A 23,309-nucleotide genomic window follows, 5' to 3' on the forward strand; every position below is an offset into this window, starting at 1 on the left:
GATGGATTCAGAATTAATATCACGAATGAAGCACAGGAAAACTCGCTACTCCCTTCATCCAGGCTCGGACAAGATGCGTCTGGACCTCAAAAAGTAACATTAGTAGACGAATAGGAAAGCTGACATCGCTGCACATATGGGCAAGTATCGGACTTGTCCCAAGGTCAAGGTAGAACAACAAAAGTCTTCAAGTTTCCTATAAACAACCAATGATAACCGAAAGGAAGTGGAAGCGGATAGCCATGAACTTCATAACCAAATTATCCAAGTTAAAGGGTAGTCTCGATACCTTTTGGGTAATGGTTGATAAGTTGACCATATTCGCGCACTTCCTACGAATCAAAGGAACCAGCAAGATGGAGAAATCGACTAGAACGTACATCAAAGAGATTTTATGACTGCATGGTCTGTCAATAACCATTATCTCTGACAGAGATAGTAAATTCATTTCACGACTCTAGCAACCCTTACAGGGAACTAGGCTAGACTTGAGTATGGACTACCACCAGCAAACTGACAGTCATAACAGAAGGGACAGTTCAAACCTTGGGCGTCATGTTAATAGCTTGGGTGACTGACTTCGGTAAAGCGTGGAAAACTAAACCCAAGATGCATCGAACCATTCGAAATCCTTGCCAGGTTTGGCCCAGGGGCGTACAAACTCCGATTAGCACAAGAACTAAATCAAGTACATCCTACCTTTCACGTATCGAACCTCAGGAAGTATCTGTCCTACGAGACTCTCGTGATACCCCTCGACAAAATTGAAGTTAATGAGAGTCTCCACTTCGTGGAAGAACCAGTTGAAATCAAGGATAGGAAGATCAAATTAACAAAACAAAGTTGTATTCCCATCATGAAGGTTCGTTGGAACATTATACGAGGACCCGAGTTCACCTTGGAATGCGAGGATCAAATGAAACAAAAATACCCACATCTCTTCCCGAACTATTGAAATCCCAGTCAAAATGCAAATTTTGGGACGAAATTCTTTCTAACGGGGGGATGATGTGACAACCGTCAAATTTTGGTCAAGTCAAAGTCAACAAGTCAAACCGGTCAACTCAACTAACCCTTGCATAACTAGGGTTTACGTTATGTAATTACTATACAACTCGCTATGCTAATGAGAAATCATCAATTGAAAAGTTCGTATATCTGGATTTCATTAACATAAAACTATGGTAAGTAACGAACCAAACCGATAAAACAATGTTGCATACTCATCGGGAGTGTGTAAGATCCTTAAACATGGCTTAACGGGGCTTACAGACCTTGCATTGCGGAGCCAAGCACTCAAAAAGGTCACAAAAGAAGTCTCTCCCAATCTCTTCCACTCTATCTCTCCCTATTAAAAATCTCTCCCAAATCTCTCACAAAAAGTTCCTATAACTTTTTGAAATTATTTGGGTCATCCCGACCCTTAACCGGGTCAAAAATTGCTCAAAACGGGGTAAAAAATGGGTAAAACAACCTAAAGGAACCGAAACCACCCCTTAGGGAGCGAACCCTCTTAGGGCTGAAGGTCTCCTATAGGGACCGAACCTGTTAAGAACCGAAATGCTTGAACTGAACCCGAAGTTGGAAGAGTCGAAGCCTCTCGGACCGAAATCCTTAGGACCAAACCGAAACCCTTTCGGACCGAGCCTTTCAAGGACCGAACTCGAAGGTCCTCTTGGACCCGAACCTCGCACAGACCTTCTCCTCTTACCCCTTTCTCCCACTTCGCCTTCGAGTCCAAGCTGCTAAGGACCGAACCTCCAGCCCAATTCGAGAAGCCTCGCTGTAATGCTCTTTTTGCCCGGCTTTCGACTACGACTTTGTTTTAGGCCCGTTTTCACTTCATATTCCTTCCCCACTGATTTCCCAGCCATACTCACGTTCTAAGAGCTGGAAAACTCACCCTCTCTCCTCATTCTCACTCATTTCTCTCATTTCCACCCAAAGAGCAAACACTTTTCTCTCAACTTCTCTCTTCCAATTCCGATTTTTCCAAGGCCTTTTACAAGACTTTTATTCTTCATTTGGTAAGTATAATCATCTTTCATATGATTATTATACTTCCTTTTAACTCGAATCATAGATCCCTTACACAAACTCCATCATATTTGTCTTAGATCTTCGAATCTTCTAGCAACATTCTAAGTGTTCATGAGTTGAATACTTCCTTTCTTCAACATCCATCCACTGAAATCACACAAGGTGAGTTCATACCTCTACATTTTCATGTTTTCTTAAGTTTTAAGGGGGGGGGGGGGGATACAAGTTAAAACACCAAGAACATAACTAAACTCATCCAACAGCTTTCATCAGAAACGTTTAACTCCATTCACAGACTATTTTGGTCAACTTAAACATTTTAATTTTCAAAAATGTATTAGATGTAAATATATTAGGTTTATACCTTTAAAATGACTACTTGCACATGTTCATATGATTTTTCTACAATTTATGACAATTTTTACAAAACTGCCTATCACTGTAGCTACGAATTCGGACCAGTCTGTCATTATGGACATTTTCACACAAGTTAGAGACATAAAAAATCATGATAAAATTTATGAACAAACTAGACAAATTTTCTAAACTCCCAGAGTTTACGGATTCAGTTTTTGACTTCGTATGGCTGTTCTGTGGTTTTTCCAAAAAGTGCAGAATTGTTAAAAACAAGTTGACAGCTTACAACTTTCATCACACTTTGTAACATGTTGAGCAAATTGTTAATCTTTGATGATTTCATATTTTATCTATGTTTTCCGTTGTGGTATAATTATATAAAAGAAAATAGTTACTGATTTGTAAGAGTCCATTGTCATTACAAACAATACAAGATAATGCATGATAAACATAGTTATGTTTTTGCTATACATTCGACTCACATAAAACGAGATTCATTTGCATTACAAACGTTTTGGATAAACTATAATAGGTATAGTTTATGTTTCATATACATTACAACCAGTCATGATAAACTATAATAGGTATATTTTATGTTTCAATTACATTTCAAACTCATTACCAAAGGTTTTCAGTTCATATAAATGGTGTACGACTACAAAGTACGAGTTTATACAAAAAGAGGTTTTCAGTTCATATAAATGGTGTACGAATACAAAGTACGGGTTTATACAAAAAGAGGTTTTCAGTTCATATAAATGGTGTACGAATACAAAGTACGGGTTTATACAAAAAGGGGTTTTCAGTTCAGTTCACATAAATTTGTTAATGAATAAATTTGTGAGATATTTCGCTTCGTGTTACCTCCAAGGTAACAAAGTCAAAAGCCTTGTAAATTATAACCAGAGTCTCATATAGGGAGAACGTGATAGTTGTGTATAGATCTATATTGGGTCTGACAAACCTGCACCTGAGCTTCATGAAACAGCTAGACCGGCATGTCTGTGATGACAAGTGCCATTTAACTGGCGACGCCTGCAGAACGTCGTATTACGAGGCCGACAGGTCATAGTATGGTTATAATAACTCACATGGGGTATTAACAAAACATAAGATTTACAGGTTCTTACTTTTAAAATTTAATGAGTTCAGGTTCATTTAAATTTGTATAAGAGTTCTTTAAGTATGGGAAAATACTTGTACATTTCGGTCTTGAATTTTAAGACTACAATACATTTTATAAGGGAAATATTGGATTTTTCTTGAACAAACATCACTTTTACATAGAAAAGGATTTTAGCATCACAGTTAAAAGCTTATGAACTAACCAACTTAATTGTTGACACCTTTCTTTCAAAAATACTTGTATTCTCAGGAAATCAACGAAATCAAGTAACCACAAGCTTTTGAGGATGGAACGCTTCGGCGTTGAGCAACTATTTTATTATCATGTTGTAATCAATCATTGAAATATGTAACACTTGCAACCATGTAATATCTTTTTCAATTATATTTATGATTAGTTGTATTGCTTTGATCACTATGATACATGTTGTTGTGATACTATACATGAAGTCCTCCACCCCTAGACGTTTTCGCCATCCTTGGTTTGGGGGTTGTGACAGTATGTCTCGCCTTCTTGATTTAACCATTTCAACAATTTCCAATACCTCTTCTTAGTCATATAAATGCACTAAGGTGTACTTTGATGATCAATTGAGACATGGTTCCATAACCATTAGGATGATCATAAAACACGATACTAAAATATTCTCATTTCCTTTCAGATTGGAGAAAACTTTTATCTTTGTACCTAATTGATTCTTCTTATTCGTTCTCCTATACTTTGAAACTATTCAAGGTATTAGAATTACACTTAATCTTGTAAGTATAACCATATTTACTAAACTTTTAGTAAATTATGACAAATATCCTTTATCATTCTTTATGGTGGATATGACTTGTACGCATCAAAGTGTACTAGATCCTTTAGTCCTTCACTTGACTCACATACATATGCGAACAAGGAAATAGTCTCAATTTTCCCAAGTACCAAGATCTTCATACATCGTATGATTCAAATCACATGATTCCAAGTTTCTGTCCAATTGAAACTCGGGTGATGAAAATCTTTCCTTACTTAGAAAATTACGACACTACCACAATCGATATAACTAACAATCAAACCATTTTCAATATTGTTGTTAATAGAAACATACAAACAACAATTTTCACAAATGTCATTGCAAGGAAATAGAAAATAAAATCAAATCAAATTTTTCTTTATTTATAAAATGTGGAAAACTTGTCCTTACAATGAAAATACATATGAAAGCTATGTTTCTAAATACTCTTAAGCAATCTATCATAACTCCTAAACATCAGCTCAAAAATCTGATCATCGAACCATGTGATCGAAATCCATCTCTTCGCGACCAGACTCAGCCTACTCTTCCTTTAAGCTTCCTTTCGATCCTACAGAACATCAAAATGCAATCTTATCACATAATGTATTAAGAATCTATAAATAGGAACTTAATAGAGTTAGATAATGGACTTAGCTGAAGTAGAACCTTACAATTTGATTTTACCCTCTCTTAGATCTCTCAGGTAGTCAGGGCAGATTTGCTTTTAATGTCCCTGTAAATGGCAATAGAAATTAGTGGACTATTTGGCATTCGCACACGAAACTATCTCAGAACTGGATTTTCTCTTATGGTCAAATCTTTTGGCCATGGCTAATTCCTTTCCCTTAGGAGAAGGAATCATTTCTGGGATGTCTATGTCATTGACTATGTCCATGGCAATTTGGGATGTAGATCTTCCAATCAAATTCGCTTAACTAGTGTGCCAAATCATTGCTGATTCAGTAGCATTTTGCAAATATGTAAGATCAATAAGGGTCACGTCGTGATCTACCATATAGTAGTCTTTAACAAATTGACCATACGACTCGGGAAATGACTGAAGAGCCAAGTCAACATCCAACTTCTTCAAGAAAACGACACCCAACATTCCTAGCTTGTCAATATGCAACTTCATCTCCAAGATGTGAGCATATACAAACTTTCCATCTTCGTGTCTTCTCGCCAATAGGGCTTGAGTGACCTTGAAATTTTCAAGTCGATGAACATGTGGGTCAGGGAGAATTATTGGAGGAGGTGGAAGAAGTGAAGTATGATTTCCAGTTCCTTGATCAAAATGTGGAACATCATCCTTATGAGGAAAGCTTTTTCCAAAAGATCCGGGAAGACCATAGTTGTGAAAACTAGACATCTACAAAAGGAGAAATTCAAGTTAGTTGATTAAGTCCTTAATATAACACCCAAACAAAATATTAAGGCTAAGGCCCAATACAATAATTCACAATTCGGAAGAGGGATGCCGTAATCCAATTATAAACTATTTGTCGGTAGGTTAATGATGATTTACCAATTCCACCACGAAAATGAAACTTTTAAACAAATTAGGTTTTAAATGAAATTCCTAGATTTTTTGAGATTCATTGAACTTTTGAATGGCATGTTTAATCTCGACTATGCCCTTCAAGTTTGTGACTGGGATACCGAGGATCACAAACAAGGTGTGAATAACCATGCAAATTAGCTTGGTACTCTCGAAGTCATTTATCACCTAATTAATGTCTCAGTTAACCACACATGATCCATTGATCTATGATAACCTACGAGCTACCCATTGCCATCCTTCCTTAGTCCTAGATTAGTGTGCCGTTTAACCACACACGCTCTACTAATGACCAGTAAGGTGTAATGTGCAATTTCATGGATTAGTATCAAATTCATATTTTTCCTAAGTAACTAAGATTGGGAATTTATAAAACATTTAGTTACTTTATATTTCATTATACTTTTAATGAGGATTTAAATGTCCTATCAAACCCATTTGGCTAACGACCATCCACTAGTCAAGAGTGTGGTGGGTAAGAATGGACACCCAATGACATTCATTTTACATGTCACTTCCTTAAACACCCCTTATAGACCAGCTTTGTGAATGAGGCCTACTAATAGTAAGACTGACTTTTAACTTATACATATATAATATATTAAACTTTTAATGTTATATAGTATAAGGGTGTATTTTATAAATTTAAAATACTAGGTGGTTTAACCTATAAATTAGAATTTTAACTTAGTTAAATTTAAACCATATTATTATGCATTTATTAATTTTCTCTTTTAATTAAAAATTTAATTAATTTAATAAACTCCATAAGGGTGTAATTTGAACTATGCAAAACATCAAGGTTCTACATTTAAGATTTCACAATTAAAGCTTTTTTAATTAAATTTTAAGTTATAAAACCAAGAGGTGCACTAATGAGACTTTTTCAAATTACAAAGGTTTTAGAATTTAATAATTCAAAATTAATACTTTTAATTAAATCTTAAATTCCAAAACTTGAGGGCAAGTTTTGAAACTCTTCAAAACATTTTGGATTCCAAAACTTGCTGGCAAGTTTTGTAACTCTTCAAGACTTTTTGAATTCCAATACTTGATGACAAGTTTTGTAACTCCCTTTAAAATATTTAGATCAAATTTAAACTAATAAAATAATCATATAACTTTATTTTGTACCAGTTTGACCTAATCAAATTCATATAGCAAGACAATTCAAATCAAATAATATAAATAATCAGTTCATCATATAATTTAGTATTTATTTTATAATTTGACAATTTATCTTTTAATTAGATGAGGATAATCACCACCATATTAGAAAAACCAGATTTTATGATACAAAATTGTTTAAGGCAATGATGTTAATCCAATTCTTTCCAAAAAAACTCGAAAAACTACAAACAGGTGATCCAACTTGTCGAGTCGGATATTAGACTCATGGAGTTCATCACCAAATGACCCAACTCTTCGAGTCCACTCATGGGACTCATCGAGTCCATTGTTCAGACATCAATTTTCCAATTTTTTAACTTTGAACAATTAACCAATGCATCAATATAACAAAAAACATCCATGTCTCTGATACCGCTGATGGGTTTTGAGAACTATAACATCCATATGGTGCACATACAACCCTAATGCTTTGGATCTAAGTTTTCTCTAGTTATACATGAAATATTCTTTTTTCAAAGCATGAAGCCTAACTAGCATACAAATTTGATATTTGAATCATAAAAACTAGTTACATGATTACCTCTTGTTGTAGTTTGTAGAATTTGGCCTTTCAAGAACTTAGCACCTCAAGTGTGATGCATCAAATGTTTCGTGAAACACGATCATAATTAGATGACAATAAGAGAGAGCTTGGAGCACCAAAAATCGTCTATATCCGCTTAGAATACTCTTTGTCCGATTTTAGGGGCTTATAGGATACATATATAGTGTAGAATTCCAAGAGTCTTTTGTAAACCCTAATTCTTACACTTAGGCTTATGATCCAACAATTGATTTGGACTAACACTTCATGGACTATCTCATAAGCTTAGTCCATCACAAATCAATCATGGATCATTTAGCTGAAACCATATGTATCACTGATTTACATAATCAGTCCCCGTTAATTTAATCAATCTCTTTTCATCACTAAATTAACCCCAAATTATTTTTTTATCAATACTAATGAAATAATATGATTTCTAAATTAATAAATCACAAATAATCTCTTTCTCAAATATTGATCCTATCAAATTGTTATGGTGAATGCAACCCAAAATGGACCATGCTATTATCGGGTCAAGTACATACCAATTATAGTTATGAGCTTAGACACCTAATACAACAGTTTTAACCCACACTATTAGGAGACATCACAAACCAACTACAAGATCATCATCACTCACTCACTGATCGCTTGAGCTAATGCTCATTGTTGCTGATGATTTGTCTCACTGATATAACTTCCTTGTCTCAACGGTAAATTTTTGGATAACGTCTAAAAAGATTCATCATTATCTTGAGATCTGAGATTTTTACGACGCATGTATCATCACTCATGATTACGTCAAAATGAAGAAAATTTTTGGTTATATATTGGGACATCTTCATCCTAGGTCACTTTACGAGCAATCCAAGCAGTTAATCCTCTCTCTCTCTCTCTTTCCCCTCTCTCTCTCACTCTCAAAAGACTCCAAATTGTCATCTCCCTCAAATCTTTATCCATGTCAAAGCCCTTGTACGAGTTTACCCCCAACACTAACATCATCAAAGGTCCTCATGGTACTGACTCTACCATCATCATTCAATCGACAAATGTGGCATTCTCGGATGAAATCCCAAAGTGGTTTGCAAACTTAGGAATCGAAGATTTTTTCGACTATGTCAAGAGCGGTCCTCAATATATATAATTTATATTTATCCTTATGGAAGAACCTCAAGGTATTATACCAGTTATAGAAATTATAAGCATCAAATGTTATTATCTCTGGAAACTCAACAAGAGAAAGGTTTTACAAAGCGTAAGAGTTTTAACAATTATTTATAGAATTTAACAAAATTTCATTTAGTATTTTCAATATTAAGTCTTTAAAAGTAAATACATTTTATTGTTTCTAATGCAAATTTGGAAGATGGTCATGCAAGTCACTTCAGCTTAGGTTTGTGTATAGAAAGTGATCCTGATTTATCTACTAAATGTACACCTATTTGGACTATTGATGGTTGTGAAGAGTGCTTGACTGATGGTTGCGATCCATTGCGACTGGATGCGATCGATTGCACCTAGTTGCATTTATTGGAGATGTTTCACTGTGAAGTTGTTCACATTATAGATCATTATCAATGAGAGCCTTGATGTGAACGAGGGACTGGGTACGAACGGAAGCTTGGATGCGAAGAGGATGCGAAAGCGATGTCCAGATCGAGGAGTTGGGATGCGAATGTGAGGCCTCGAATGACTAAGAGTCGCCTCAAAACTTGAAGTCCTCGGAAGCTGAAAAGACATCCAGAAGGTTCAAATCTGCTTGAAAGATATTCCTTTTAATAAATCTTTAATGTGTTAAATAAGCCATTAATTTGCATAATAATTAGGTGTTTTTTCATTGTTATTCAGTTACACTAGTAAGGCTATATAAAGCCATTTGGGTGATCATTTGTACGCAGAGTTGATTGAAGTCTATAAACATTAGAACTTGTGTTCATCTTATCGAATTGTTGCATACGATTCAAATCTGGTCTTCGTTGGGACGCGCCTGTTGATGTTGATCTCAAATTCAAACCAATAGGTCTTGATTTGTTTTCACCGAATATTCAAACTATAGGTCTAGTTTGGACTTCAAATCTATCCTTTTTCGTTACTTCTTCTTGTCTTTTGATTCAAGTGTTCTTTGTTCCGTTTCGTGAGTTGTGTTTGAGCCCCAAATATGCTCCGGTTTATAAATCATTAATTTATTAAAGTCTTGGATCCAAGTAAGGAAACAAGTAAATGGTTAGGTGACCTTTATCTCATCAACTTAATCAAACTGGGTAGGTAGCGATTACCAATTACATAAAATATGTAATTCCTAGATAATGGGATCCCAAACAACTATTGCTTATCTTGGCATGTTTGATCCCATCTAAGCCTTGAACCTCTCATGCTTAGGTAACCTTTATCACACAAGATTTTGATCATGTGTTCCTACTTGAAACAACTTGTAGCATTGGAACTAACTAGTGACTAGGTGACCCTTATGTCACTAGAATATACAAAACCATCCCACACAACATAAGACAATCCTAGTGGTTAGGTGACCCATTGCCCACTAAGACCATACAAATGATGCCCAAGTGTTCTTCAAAAGTACGACAAGCACTTGCATTTTTAAGAAAGGGTTTTATATATGTTTTATAGATATAGTTATAAAAACTTGGTCTCATGAATATTACATGCATCCAACAAATCATGCACCTTTTTGTAAAAATCATATCACTTGTTATAAGGTCCTTTACGTAAATAAATCTTCATTTTATTTATCATTAGCTGCGATCAATTATAAACTAAAACCCGATATTAAAGTTTAGCCGTAAAACGCTTAAGAACTAGTTATAGTGTTTAATAAAATTTCATTTTATACTTAAGACTTGGAGTTTTGGATGAGTTCTAAAATCACTATTTTCAATCTCCTTTTAATAATCAAAATCTTATGATTTGATGAATTTGTAGAATAAAATTCATTTTATTTAATAAACTCAATTTTGTATATCTTATGATAAAAGTCATATTTTGATAAACCAAAACTTGGGAGATGATAATTATGTTTTTAAATTTTATTTGGCATGCATAAAATATAACATCAACATGTTGTGTTATGTTTAAAGAAACTAATATCATATAGTAAGTTTCAGCGTAAAAATAATCACTTATATTATTATTTGTCGTTATAACGTTATACACTGATTTTTAGTATTTTTAATATAATCTTATTTATTAGAAAGACATGGAGTTTAAATGTGACAACCGTCAAATTTCGGTCAAATCAAAGTCAACTAAAGTCAACAAGTCAAACCGGTCAACTCAATTGCCCGTAGGTACTAAGAGTTTACGTTATGTAATTTCTAAACAACTCTCTATTCTAATGAAAGATCATAAATCGAAAAGTGCGTACATCTAGATCTCTTTAACCTAAAACGGTGGTACGTGGCGAGCCAAACCGATAAAACAATGTTGCATACTCATCGGGAGTATGCAAGATCCTTAAACAAGGCTTAACGGGGTTTACGGACCCTACACTGCGAAGCCGGACACTCACATTCGTCACACACGAAACCGCTCTCAATCGTTTTCACTCCATCTCTTCTTATCGAAAATCTCTCTCTGTATGAGAAATCTCTCCAAGAATGTCAAATCTCTCCCAAATCTCTCTAAGTATGTGAAATCTCTCCCAAATCTCTCTCTGAATGAGAAATCTCTCCAAGAATGTGAAATCTCTCCCAAATCTCTCTAAGTATGTGAAATCTCTCCCAAATCTCTCTCTGTATGAGAAATCTCTCCAAGAATGTCAAATCTCTCCCAAATCTCTCTAAGAATGTGAAATCTCTACCAAATCTCTCTAAGTATGTGAAATCTCTCCCAAATCTCTCTCTGTATGAGAAATCTCTCCAAGAATGTCAAATCTCTCCCAAATCTCTCTAAGAATGTGAAATCTCTCCCAAATCTCTCTAAGTATGTGAAATCTCTCCCAAATCTCTCTCTGAATGAGAAATATCTCCAAGAATGTCAAATCTCTCTTTGAATGAGAAATCTCTCCAAGAATGTGATATCTCTCCCAAATCTCTCTAAGTATGTGAAATCTCTCCCAAATCTCTCTTTGTATGAGAAATCTCTCCAAGAATGTCAAATCTCTCCCAAATCTCTCTAAGAATGTGAAATCTCTCCCAAATCTCTCTAAGTATGTGAAATCTCTCCCAAATCTCTCTCTGAATGAGAAATCTCTCCAAGAATGTCAAATTTCTCCCAAATCTCTCTAAGTATGTGGAATCTCTCTCAAATCTCTCTCAAAATCTCTCCCAACTGTCTATAATCATTCGGGGCATCCCGACCCTCGAATTTGGCGAAAACAGCCCAAAAACGGAAGTCTACGCTTCTCTTCCTCAACACTTACCTACTGAAATCACTCAAGGTGAGTTCATACCCCTACATTTTCATGTTTTCTCAAGTTTTTAGGGGGGGGGGGGGGGGAATACAAGTTAAAACACCAAGAACATAACTAAACTTTTCTAATAGCCTTCATCAGAAACATTCAACTCCATTCACGGACTGTTTTGGACGACTTAAACATTTTTGTTTTCAAAACTGTTTTAGGTGCAAGTAGTTCAAGTTCTTATCTTTAAAATGAATACTTGCACATCTCCATACGATTTTTCTACAATTTATGGTGAATTTTACAAAACTGCCTATCATTTCAAACACCAATCCGGACCAGTCTGTGATTATCGACCTTTTCACCCAAGTTAGAGATCATTAAAAATCATGATAAAAATTATGAGTAAACTAGACACATTTTGGGAACTCCTAGAAGTTACGGATTTAGTTTTCGACTTCGTGTGATTTTTCTATGGCTTTTCTAAAACAGTGCAGGAAGGTCTAATTTAGTTAACATCATATAATTTTCATAACACTTTGTATTATGTTGAGCAAAGTGTATAATAATAAATTCTAAGTATTGAATGTGTTTCTTTGTAAATTTTATCATCATAAACTGAAAATAAGTCATTCATGATAAGATTATTCATTCATTTAGAACACGTATATAAGCTATAATAAGCATAGTTTAATGGATTTCATAACACTAACGCTTTTCATAAAAGAGTTCTTATATATTACAAACATTTTGGATAAAAACTATAATAGGTATAGTTTATGATACATCACATAACACACTCGTACAAAAAGGGTACATTCATACAGAAAGGTTTTACACTCACGCACACTACTCGTAAACTTGTTAACCTAAATTATGAGACAATCTCTTTCCGTACGTCCGAGTGCGGGATATAATTCCTGTTAGTTATAATCAGAGTCTCCTAGAGGGAGAACGTGATAGTTGTGTATAGATCTATATTGGGTTTGACACCCCACACCTTGCTGCTAGCTACAGTGGGACCTGCAGGTCTACGGGTGACAAATGTCATTTCAGTTTTACGACGCCTGAGAAACGTCGTGGCAGGTTCATTTAGTCATAGTATGATTATAGCGACTCACATAGGGATATAACAATACATAAAGTTTACGGGATTTTTATAAAACTTAAATGGGTTTTATGTCGATTTTAAAATCACTTTTTATCTCAATAAGTACAGATATTACTGTACACTTTCGGTTTTGGTATTTATGACTACACATCATTTGAAACCACATTTATATCTTTAAGTATGGACAATACTTGTTATTTTCTTGGTCCTGGGATTTAGGACTACATATACATAAAGTATTAACAAACATAAGAATTTACGGGAATTTCATTTAATTCAAGCGCGTTTATGTCAATTTAAACACATATCATTTTCTATTAGTAAGAGAGGTTACTTATACATTTTGGTCTTCGGTTATAAGACTACATTACATAACTCTTATAAAGAAAATATCGGATTTTCTGGATACATATTCTATCGCTTTTACAAGGAAAACGGTTTACTTCTCCAACAAAATCTCTTATGAACTCACCAACCTTTGTGTTGACATTTTTTTCAAAACTACTTGTATTCTCAGGAAATCAATAAACAGGTAACCAAGTGCTTTTGAGGATGGGACGTTAAGGCGTCAAACATTTCATACTTATTGTCTACATATTGTAATTGATTTAGAACATGTAATTCATACAATGATGTAACTCTTTCGAATAGATATATATGATTGGTTGCATTTACTTTGAGCACTATTATACTCGTTGTTGTGATACTATACATGAAGTCCTCCACCCCCGGACGTTTCCGTCATCCTTGGTTTGGGGGTGTGACATTAGATAATGTTTAAACACCTTTAAAGACCATTTCAAATATTTTAATGTTGGCTATTCAAAAGTTTTACTATTATTTTTTATAAAAAAACTCGATTTTACCAGTTAAAATGTTTTTAGGGAATAAACATTTAGAAACATCTTATGTTACATTTTAAATATTTATTTCTCAAACTCCAAGTGATATTATTTTATGATAAAATACTATTTAACATGTAAAACCATTTTCATACATCAAACAACAATGTAAAATAAACATCACAATGATGCATTAAAAATATATGTGCATAAACCAACCAAGTCTAGTGGCATTTTGTAAGCCAACACAAAATGCCAAGTCCATTCCTAAAGGTATAGTTGACGGGAAAAAAATCTTCTAGTAATGTTTTTGTTGAAGCTCTCACTTGAGAAAATATTCATTGCTTGCAAAAGTTGAAAATCTTCTTGAAAGGTAAATAATTCAGCAACATGCAACATTTCTAAGAAAAGGTTGCAAAAAGTGTTGCATTAGGACCAACAGCTCTTGTGGAAACTATTAATAGCGACACATTTAGCAATAATTTTCAGAAAGTGTCGCAAATTCCCTTGCGCACTTCAAAGATGCGAAAATTACCTTTTGGTCTTCAAAAAATTGCCCCATCTTCATTTCTTGTTACATTTTAGTATAAATAAATTATTTTTAAAAAACTAATCTATTACTTATAAAAATAAATGAAGAAATGTAATATATTTAATTATTACATACCATATGAATAAATAGATATAACAACCATTTTTAACAAAACAACACATACAACAAACATAATGGTCCATGGCTAGTTTATGGACATCATACACATATAAAATATAATAACAAATTGTAGATTTAATCCAAAATCAATTTCTAAATTATTTGAAAAACATGAAATCAAAGATGAAGAATACTTACTTGTAAAGAATGATAACTCCAATGGAGTTGAAGATAATCATGTCATATTATGTTCCTTCTCACTTCCCATAATGGTGCCCTAAAATGATACTCTTGATGTATAGGTAGTAACATATATTATGATGGTGTTTATAAAGAGAGGTTGAAGGGTAACAAGGAAATAAGATTGATCCATGTTTCCCCTAGAATAGGTTGCTCACATATATGTGTTAATTCTCATAAATGCACATTATGGGTAAGTTATAGAACCACACAAATTAAGTCCCTTGAGTTATAGACAAAAGTCATATCCATCATACTACATATATTTAAGTCTAGGGATTGAATTGTCATTACGACATATGTTATGGTATAAAATATAATTATACTAACATGTAATTAACATTAAAAATAGTCCGAAGGCCACACTAATTGGTTAATTTCCAACATTCTCCCACTTGGCCGAGTGACCATTTGTATACATGTTTTATTATCTTTGCCAAGTTGTGTTCATCTTGTTTTATGTTAACACCAATGTAGAAAAGTACAACCTAACGTGTCGTTTTTAGATGTGGGACCCCCACCGATCATACTTTGGTGCTTCATATAAAACTTACGATTAAATTAAGCTAAATGACGTTAGGGTTAAGTGGTAATACAGTACATTTGTCTACATAAAAAAATAAGTGTGCGCAAGTTATTAATATAGACAAATTGGATATTGCGGAGGAATAATAATCAAGCACTTGTATAATTAAAATTAAAATTTCCATTAAAGCACTATGCTACAATTATATAATATTGGGTCTATCTTTTAACCCATATTGGCGACATGTTCAAAAAATTGGGTGGTAGACCTTTCATTATCGGATCCGCTAGCATATCATAAGTGTTAATGTGTTCGATACAAATATTATTTCTCCCACTTTCTCTTAAGTGAACAAGTATTTTTTATCGAGTTATTGCTAGTAGAAAAACTCATAGAGGAAAAATTACAGCAATAAGTTTTCTTTAATGGCCTTGAAATAGAATTTACGATCATGAGTCGTGTAATTTAATTTCTCAACAATGTTCCACGGAAATTTGCTTTATATATATAAACATATTTTTTCATCATAGTTGATATAGTATCAACTTTTATTTATGATTCTCCTATAAAATTGGCCGAATGTGTAACAACCCAATTTTCACGTCCAAAAATTTCATTTTAATTAATTAATTTAATTTAAACATTCGTAGGAAAATATTGTCGAATCATAACTTCTCATAAAACTACGTATAATGTCTGAAAACCCAAATCGCAAAATAGTGATAATGTCAGAGTACAATCCCAAGGAATCTCATAGTGTGGGATCTGAGGTGTGTGTATGATGTGCAGCTACTGCGCCGACTCCTTCCCCTTCGCTGAAGAGGTACCTGAAACAAAACTGAAAACTGTAAGCACGAAGCTTAGTGAGTTCTCCCATAGTAACACATACCATACAATATATTGTTAGGCAATTTTGGGGCGCCTGACTTACCCAGTTCAAACGATTCTGGGGTGTTTGACGTACCCAGGTCAAGCCATTCTGTGGTGCTTGACGTACCCGTCGGTCTATTTCACCCGACTACCGAGGACTATTTCACCCATACTACTACCACATAAACACATAGCATAACATAATATACCGTCAGACAATTCTGGGGTGTCTGACTTACTTAGGTCAAGCCATTCTGGGGTGCTTGATGTACCCGTCGGTCTATTTCACCCCACTACCGGGGACTATTTCACCCCCTACTACTACCACATAAACACATATAATGCTAGCATATAAACATATCAGGTAATGGTAATCCTAGGTGAATATCACAAAGACAATCACCTAACATACGACTCCTACTGGTGTGCCGGCATTGTGGCCTTAGACCCACCGCTACTGGAAGGTAACTCACCTCGTAAGGCTGACTGTTGGAAAATTGTTTGGCAACTGTCTGACTGCTGCTTCGGTAATCCTCTGACTATAATCCATACAAAACACTCAGCCAGAATATGATATCTACTCTTAGGGTAAAATTACTATTTTACCCCTAACCAAGTCCAAGTCAATCTCAACTTCCAATTGACCCGACTCGTCAAGTTGGGCCGCCAACTCGTCGAGTCCTTAACTCTTTACCCGTCCTTATCCATGACTCTACTCGTAGAGTTTAGCAATGACTCGACGAGTTCCCCTTCTATATGAACATCGAATGAAACTTCATCCGACTCGCCGAGTTGTATGAACAACTCGTCGAGTTTACCTTCATCTGATAAACAAGTCATGTCCTTGACTCACCGAGTTATATGAACAACTTGTCGAGTTCACCTTCAACTATAAGGAGATTTCCTTGGACTCGCCGAGTCTATTCTAGCACTCGTCGAGTCCCATGAACTCCAGGTCTAAGGCTAAGTCCAATACGTTGGGTCACTCCCTTGGACCCTTTAAAAACCCTTCTAGCGCTCAACTGGGTTCCTTCAAACCCTAACTAAAAAGGGGAGTCTCACCTCGGACACGCCGAGTCCTAAGAATGACTCGTCGAGTCGAGCATGTCCAAGTCTCATTTTTTGATTTCCAGCATACAACTCTTGACCAAAAGATAGATCTAAGCTCCTTCAATCGTTCTAGCACGTAAAGTTACAAACTTTACGTGTATGCATGGGACTTTGAGCTCTAAAGGACATAAAATAAGCCCTCATGATGAATGGGACCTTACATGGGTGCAAAAGCAGCCCCTAACTGCCTTGTAACTCCCTTAATGACCTAATTCTGAAGCCTCAACCCCCAACCATGCCTGCAATCATGGTTGGTCACCAAAAATGGCTTACAAAAGCCCTAAATCTCCCCAAAAAGGGATCTATTAAATGAAAGAGCAAGATAACGGCTTTATACCTCCAATGAACTGTGGGTGATGCACAAACTTGGGTTCCCCTGGTCTCTACTTGTTTCCTCAAGCCTTTCACCTTCCTCCTTATGGTCACAACTAGCAAGATCCACCAAAAATGCCTTAGTTCTTCTAAAAAACAGCTAGGGTTTTCTATGAGGACTTCTGGAAGCATTAGGGACAGAAAGGAGGCTAAATAAGTGGTTTAAATAGGGTGCAAACCCTTAAACTAGGGTTTTGTCCGGATAGCGCCTACTCGCCGAGTCCGGACGCCGACTCGTTGAGTAGGTCATTAAACTTTTGCGTCCAAGACGCTCTGACTCGACGAGTTGGACCTCAACTCGCCGATTCAACGGCCAAAGTGCAAGGTACTTGAATGAAATACATACCAGGAACCATGTGCTACAAGTCTCCCCCGCTTATTTTAGACTTCGTCCTCAAAGTTTGTTGTTCGATCCTATAAAATAAAGTAAAACAAACTTTTATTTATTTATAAAATGCGGAAAAAGTTTTCCTTACCAAGCAACTTTAAATAAAACTATGTTATTACATTTCCTAGCAATATATCATAACTCCTAAGAGTAGCTCAAGAATCTGATCTACAATCAAGCGATAGAAATCCATCTTCGCGGTCAAATTCAACATACATTTTCTTTAAGTTTCCTTCACTTTTTCCTTTGATTCTTAAAACATCAACAGTTGACCCAGTCACATCATGTAATAAGAATCTCATAATAGAAACTTAATCAAGTTAGATAGTGGACTTTACCTGAAGTAGAGCCAGCCTTATGATCTTTCAGGTAAATTTGGCAATTTCGCAACCAATGCCATTTCCTTTTGGCAATAGAACCATATGGACCCTTTGGGAATGGTACATGAGACAATCTCAGACTTAGCCTTTCTCTTTACCATTTGGTCAACCGAGTTGACTATGGCCAATCCCTTTCCATTAGGAAGAGAAGGCTTTTACTGGGTATCCAATGCAACCATTGTCAATGTACATTGAAGGTTTGGAAAGTTGATCTACTAATCAAATTTGCTTTAACAAAGCTCCAAATCATTGTTGATTCAGCAGTACCAAGCAAATATCATTAAGGGTCATGTCATAGTCTATTTCATAGTAGTCCCAAAGGTAACTCTCTATGTGACTTAGAAAGTGATTGAACATCCGACTTTCTTACGACTTTGACACCCAACTCTCCCGGCTTGTCAATATGCGACTTCATCTCCAAGATGCTATCACACATAGACCTTGCTTGACAATAGGGCTTGAGTGACCTTGAACTTGTGGGTTAGGGAGAATAACTGGAGGAGGTGGAGGAAGTGAAGTTCCAAGAGATTTGGGAAGATCATAGATGTCTAAACTAGACATCTTTTGGGAGATATTCAAGATAGTTGATTTAAAGTCCTTAATATAACACCTAATATGAAATATTAAGGCTAGGACCCAACACAATATTTTATAACTTGGAAGAGGGATTCCGTAATCCAAGCTATAGAATATTTGAAGGTAGGTGAATGACGATTCACCAATTTCCACCATGAAAAATGAAATAATTTATTAGGTTTTTAATTGGATTTGAAACTCCTAGATCTTTTGAGAATCATTGAACTGTTCAATGGAATGTTTCAATCTCGAGTGTGCCCTTCAGGTTTTGTGACTGGGATGCCGAGGATCACAAAACAAGGTGTGAAGTAACCATGCAAATTACTTGGTAATCTTAAGTGTTTATCCCTCAATCGATGTGCTGGTTAACCACACACGCTCCATCGATACTATGATAAACATTAAGTTACCCTTTGCTTACCTTGTTTAATAAAAGTTAGTGTGCCGGTTAACCACACATGCTCCACTAACCGACTTAAACAAAGTGCAAAGTGTAATTTCATGGATTAGCCCCTTATTCACATTTTCCTAAAGTAACTAAGATTGGGAATTATAAAAATATTTTAATTACTTTATATTTATCATTAATACTTTTAATGAAGGGAGAATTATAGTCCTTGTCCAACCTGTTCGGCTAACGACCCTGCACCAGTCAAGGGAGCGGTGGGTGAGAGTGGACACCCATTAAAATGCGATTTTATAGGCAGTAACCTTATACCCCCTTTATAGACCGGCTTCGTGAATGAGGCCTACTAATGATAAGACGACTTGCTCTTATACATATATATATAAATATTATTAACTTATAATATTATAAAGTATAAGGGTTGAATTTTAACTTTTAAAATTCTAAGGGCTAACTTGGAATTAAAGTATTCATGGGAAAACTTTACAAATTCCAAAACTTGAGGGCAAGTTTTTGAAACTATTCAAAACTTTTCATTTCATAACTTATGAGTTTAATACTTCATTAAAATGAAGACTCTTCATTTTTTTATGTAACCTCTTATTCTTTAATAACACTTTTAAAGAATTGCCTCTTCATTTTTATGTAACCTATGGCACTTTTACGAGTTTTAAGATTCATAAATGTGACATTTTATGTAACTTGAGGACAAGTTACAAAAACACATTTTATGAACTACCTCTAGATTAATTAGGATTGAAAACAACTAAAACACAATTTTTTTCATTAATCTAAACTAACTCATAAATCAAGGAAACATAAAACTTTTGTTAATCCATAACTTGAGGACAAATTATGGACTCCATTAAAATACATTTAGATCAAGAACTAACTAACAAACACTTTTGTAAATAATTCCTATGATCTACCAAAACTCATAAGCATGAACAATCCATATCAACAATTTCAAAAATTACATCGACATACATAAATCTTAAAATTTTGATTTTAACCTTGAAATTGGTTTACTATAATCATTACCACTTTAAAAACAGGTTTTATAAGTCCAAAACAGCTTAAGGTAATGATTCTAAACCAATTCCAGCTTTAAAACTCGAAAATAGGATATCAGGGGGTCCAACTCGTTGAGTGCATGAACCAACTCGACCAGTTGGATAGGTTTGTACTTGGACTCGTCGAGTCCCTTCATGGACTCGTCGAGTCCCCTGTCTAGACAGCACAAATCTTCGATTTTCTAGCAATTTAAGCAATTATAACAAGAAAACAAGCCTTGGCTCTGATACCACTGTTGGGTTATGGACATTCTAACACTCTTAAGTGTACATGCAACCCTAAATACCTTGGATCTATGTTTTCTCTATTATACATGCAAATATGAATATTCCAAGGTATTACCCTATCTAGCATACAATCTTTTAATACTTGGGTAATATAACAAGTTACAATACATACCTCTTGATGTAGTTTGACTTCATGATGCTCGAGAGCCTAGTGCCCCAAGTGTGACACCTCAAATGGTTCACACAACATCATCAACACTTGTAATAACCATCAGAAGAAGACACTTCATGCTCAAATCGGCTAGCCCTCATATATGTGTCACTAGTGCCAATTTCTTGAGCCAAAGGGGTCCTTATATAGTGTGCACATTAGGGTTACACCATGTAACCCATGACTTTACACATTCCTTATGCTCCATGGTTTTTAACCTCCATGGAGTATCCATGGGCCACCACATGGGTTAACCCCAACATAAGGAATCATGGATCATAAGCCCATATATATAATAATGAATGATTTACACTATCAATCCCCATATATTTAATTAGTCTCTTTTCAGCACTAAATTAAGTCCAAATTAATTCTTAATCAATACTAATTAAATAACATGATTTCTTAATATATTAGAACTTATAATATATTAATATGTCACAAATGTCTTCTTCACATAAAAGGTCTATCCAAGTGTTCCGATGTCATGCAACCCAAATGGACCATGCATGCCGGGTCGGGTCAAGGCTTACCCATTATAGTTATGGACTTAGACATTAATCCAACAATATGAAAATTCCGCTAATAGAAGATACATATCCCAAATGCCACTGAAATCCAAAACGCACGCTCGGAGCATGTCCTCGAGAGTCTTAATCATCCTCTCGTATTTTCCGTCCGTCTAAGGGTGGAAAGTGGTGCTGAAATGGATTCGTCGTGAAACCGCTTCCAAAATCTGGAAGTAAAACGGACATCTTGGTTTGACACTATCGAGAAGACACTTTGTGTCATGTCACTACCTCTCACACATAAATCTCGGCCAGCTTCTCGGTCGAGATACTCTCCTGGATCAATATAAAGTGGGCGCTCTTGGTCAATCGATCCACAATGACCCAAATGACATCAACCCCATGTGTGGTCCTGGGAAGGTTAGTGATACAATCCATAGTAATGTCCTCCCATTTCCACACGGGGATGTCTAACGGCTTCATCTTGCCGTGAGGCCTCTGGTGCTCTGTCTTGACCTTCCTGCAAGTCAGACATCTTTCCACGTACCAAGCTACGTCCCGCTTCATGTAGGGCCACCAGTAATCGGGTCAAAGATCTCTGTACATCTTCTTCGCTCCCGGATGGATGGAGAACCTAGACTTGTGGGCCTCATCCATCAATACCTGTCATATTCCACCCTAGTATGGTACCCTGACCCTCCCATGCAGGGTCAACAACCCACGACTGTCAAAATCAAAGGAGGCCACCTGGCCTGTAATCCGCTTTCACTTATGGCCCTCCTACTTCAGGACCTCAAAATGTGCCTCTTGGATATTCTCCAATAATGGAGTAATCACTTTCATCCTTAGACAGATGTCTCGGAACAGGGCCACTACCGCCTTGCAGCTCAAGGCGTCAGCAACTACGTTCGCCTTGCCCGGGTGGTAAAGGATCTCACAAACATAGTCCTTCACCACATCTAACCACCATCATTACCTCATGTTCAGATTTGGCTGATCCATGAGGTACCTCAAACTCTTGTGGTCCGTGTAAATGGTACAACAGACCCCATAGAGGTAGTGTCTCCAAATCTTGAGGGCGAATACCACAACCCCTAGCTCTAAATCGCGCGTCGGATAGTTAACCTCGTGGGGCTTCATCTGTCTTGACGCGTAAGCTATCACATGACCTCGCTGCATCAAAAATGCTCCCATGCATGTAATCAAAGCATCACAGTTGACCACGAACTCATCTACTCCCTCTGAAAGAGTGAGAATCGATGCCTTGCACAATCACTATCTGAGTGTCTCAAAGGCTGCCTGCTGCTCAGGTCCCCAACGAAAAACCACTGACTTCTTGGTCAGTCAGGTCAATGAAACTGCAATCTTGGAGAAGTCCTGGATAAATCTCCTGTAATACCCTTCTAGACCCAAGAAACTCCGAATCTCAGTTATAGACCTCAGAATCTCCCACTGCATCACGAACTCTATCTCTGCCAGATCAACCAAAATACCATTCTAGTTGATGAGATGCCTAAGAAACTACACCTCGTGCAACTAGAACTCACATTTGGAGAAATTTGCAAAAAGTCTCTCCCTCCTCAGTGTCTCCAACACCTCTCTCAGGTGCTCCTCATCTTGCTTCTGAGTCTTGGAGTGAACCAAGATGTCATCAATGAATACTATTACAGACCGATCTAGCATCGGTCTGCACACACGGTTCATGAGATCCATGAACACGGCTAGAACATTGGTGAGCCCAAAAAGCATCACCACAAACTCATAATGACCATACCGAGTCCTAAAAGCCGTCTTTTGCATATCATCATCTCTGACTTGCATCTGGTGATACCCCGACCGTATATCAATCATGGAGAACCAAAATGCACCATTGAGCTAG

This window comes from Lactuca serriola, chromosome 9, assembly GCF_051521515.1.
Source record: "Lactuca serriola cultivar US96UC23 chromosome 9, Lser_US96UC23_V15, whole genome shotgun sequence".
NCBI lineage: Eukaryota > Viridiplantae > Streptophyta > Magnoliopsida > Asterales > Asteraceae > Lactuca > Lactuca serriola.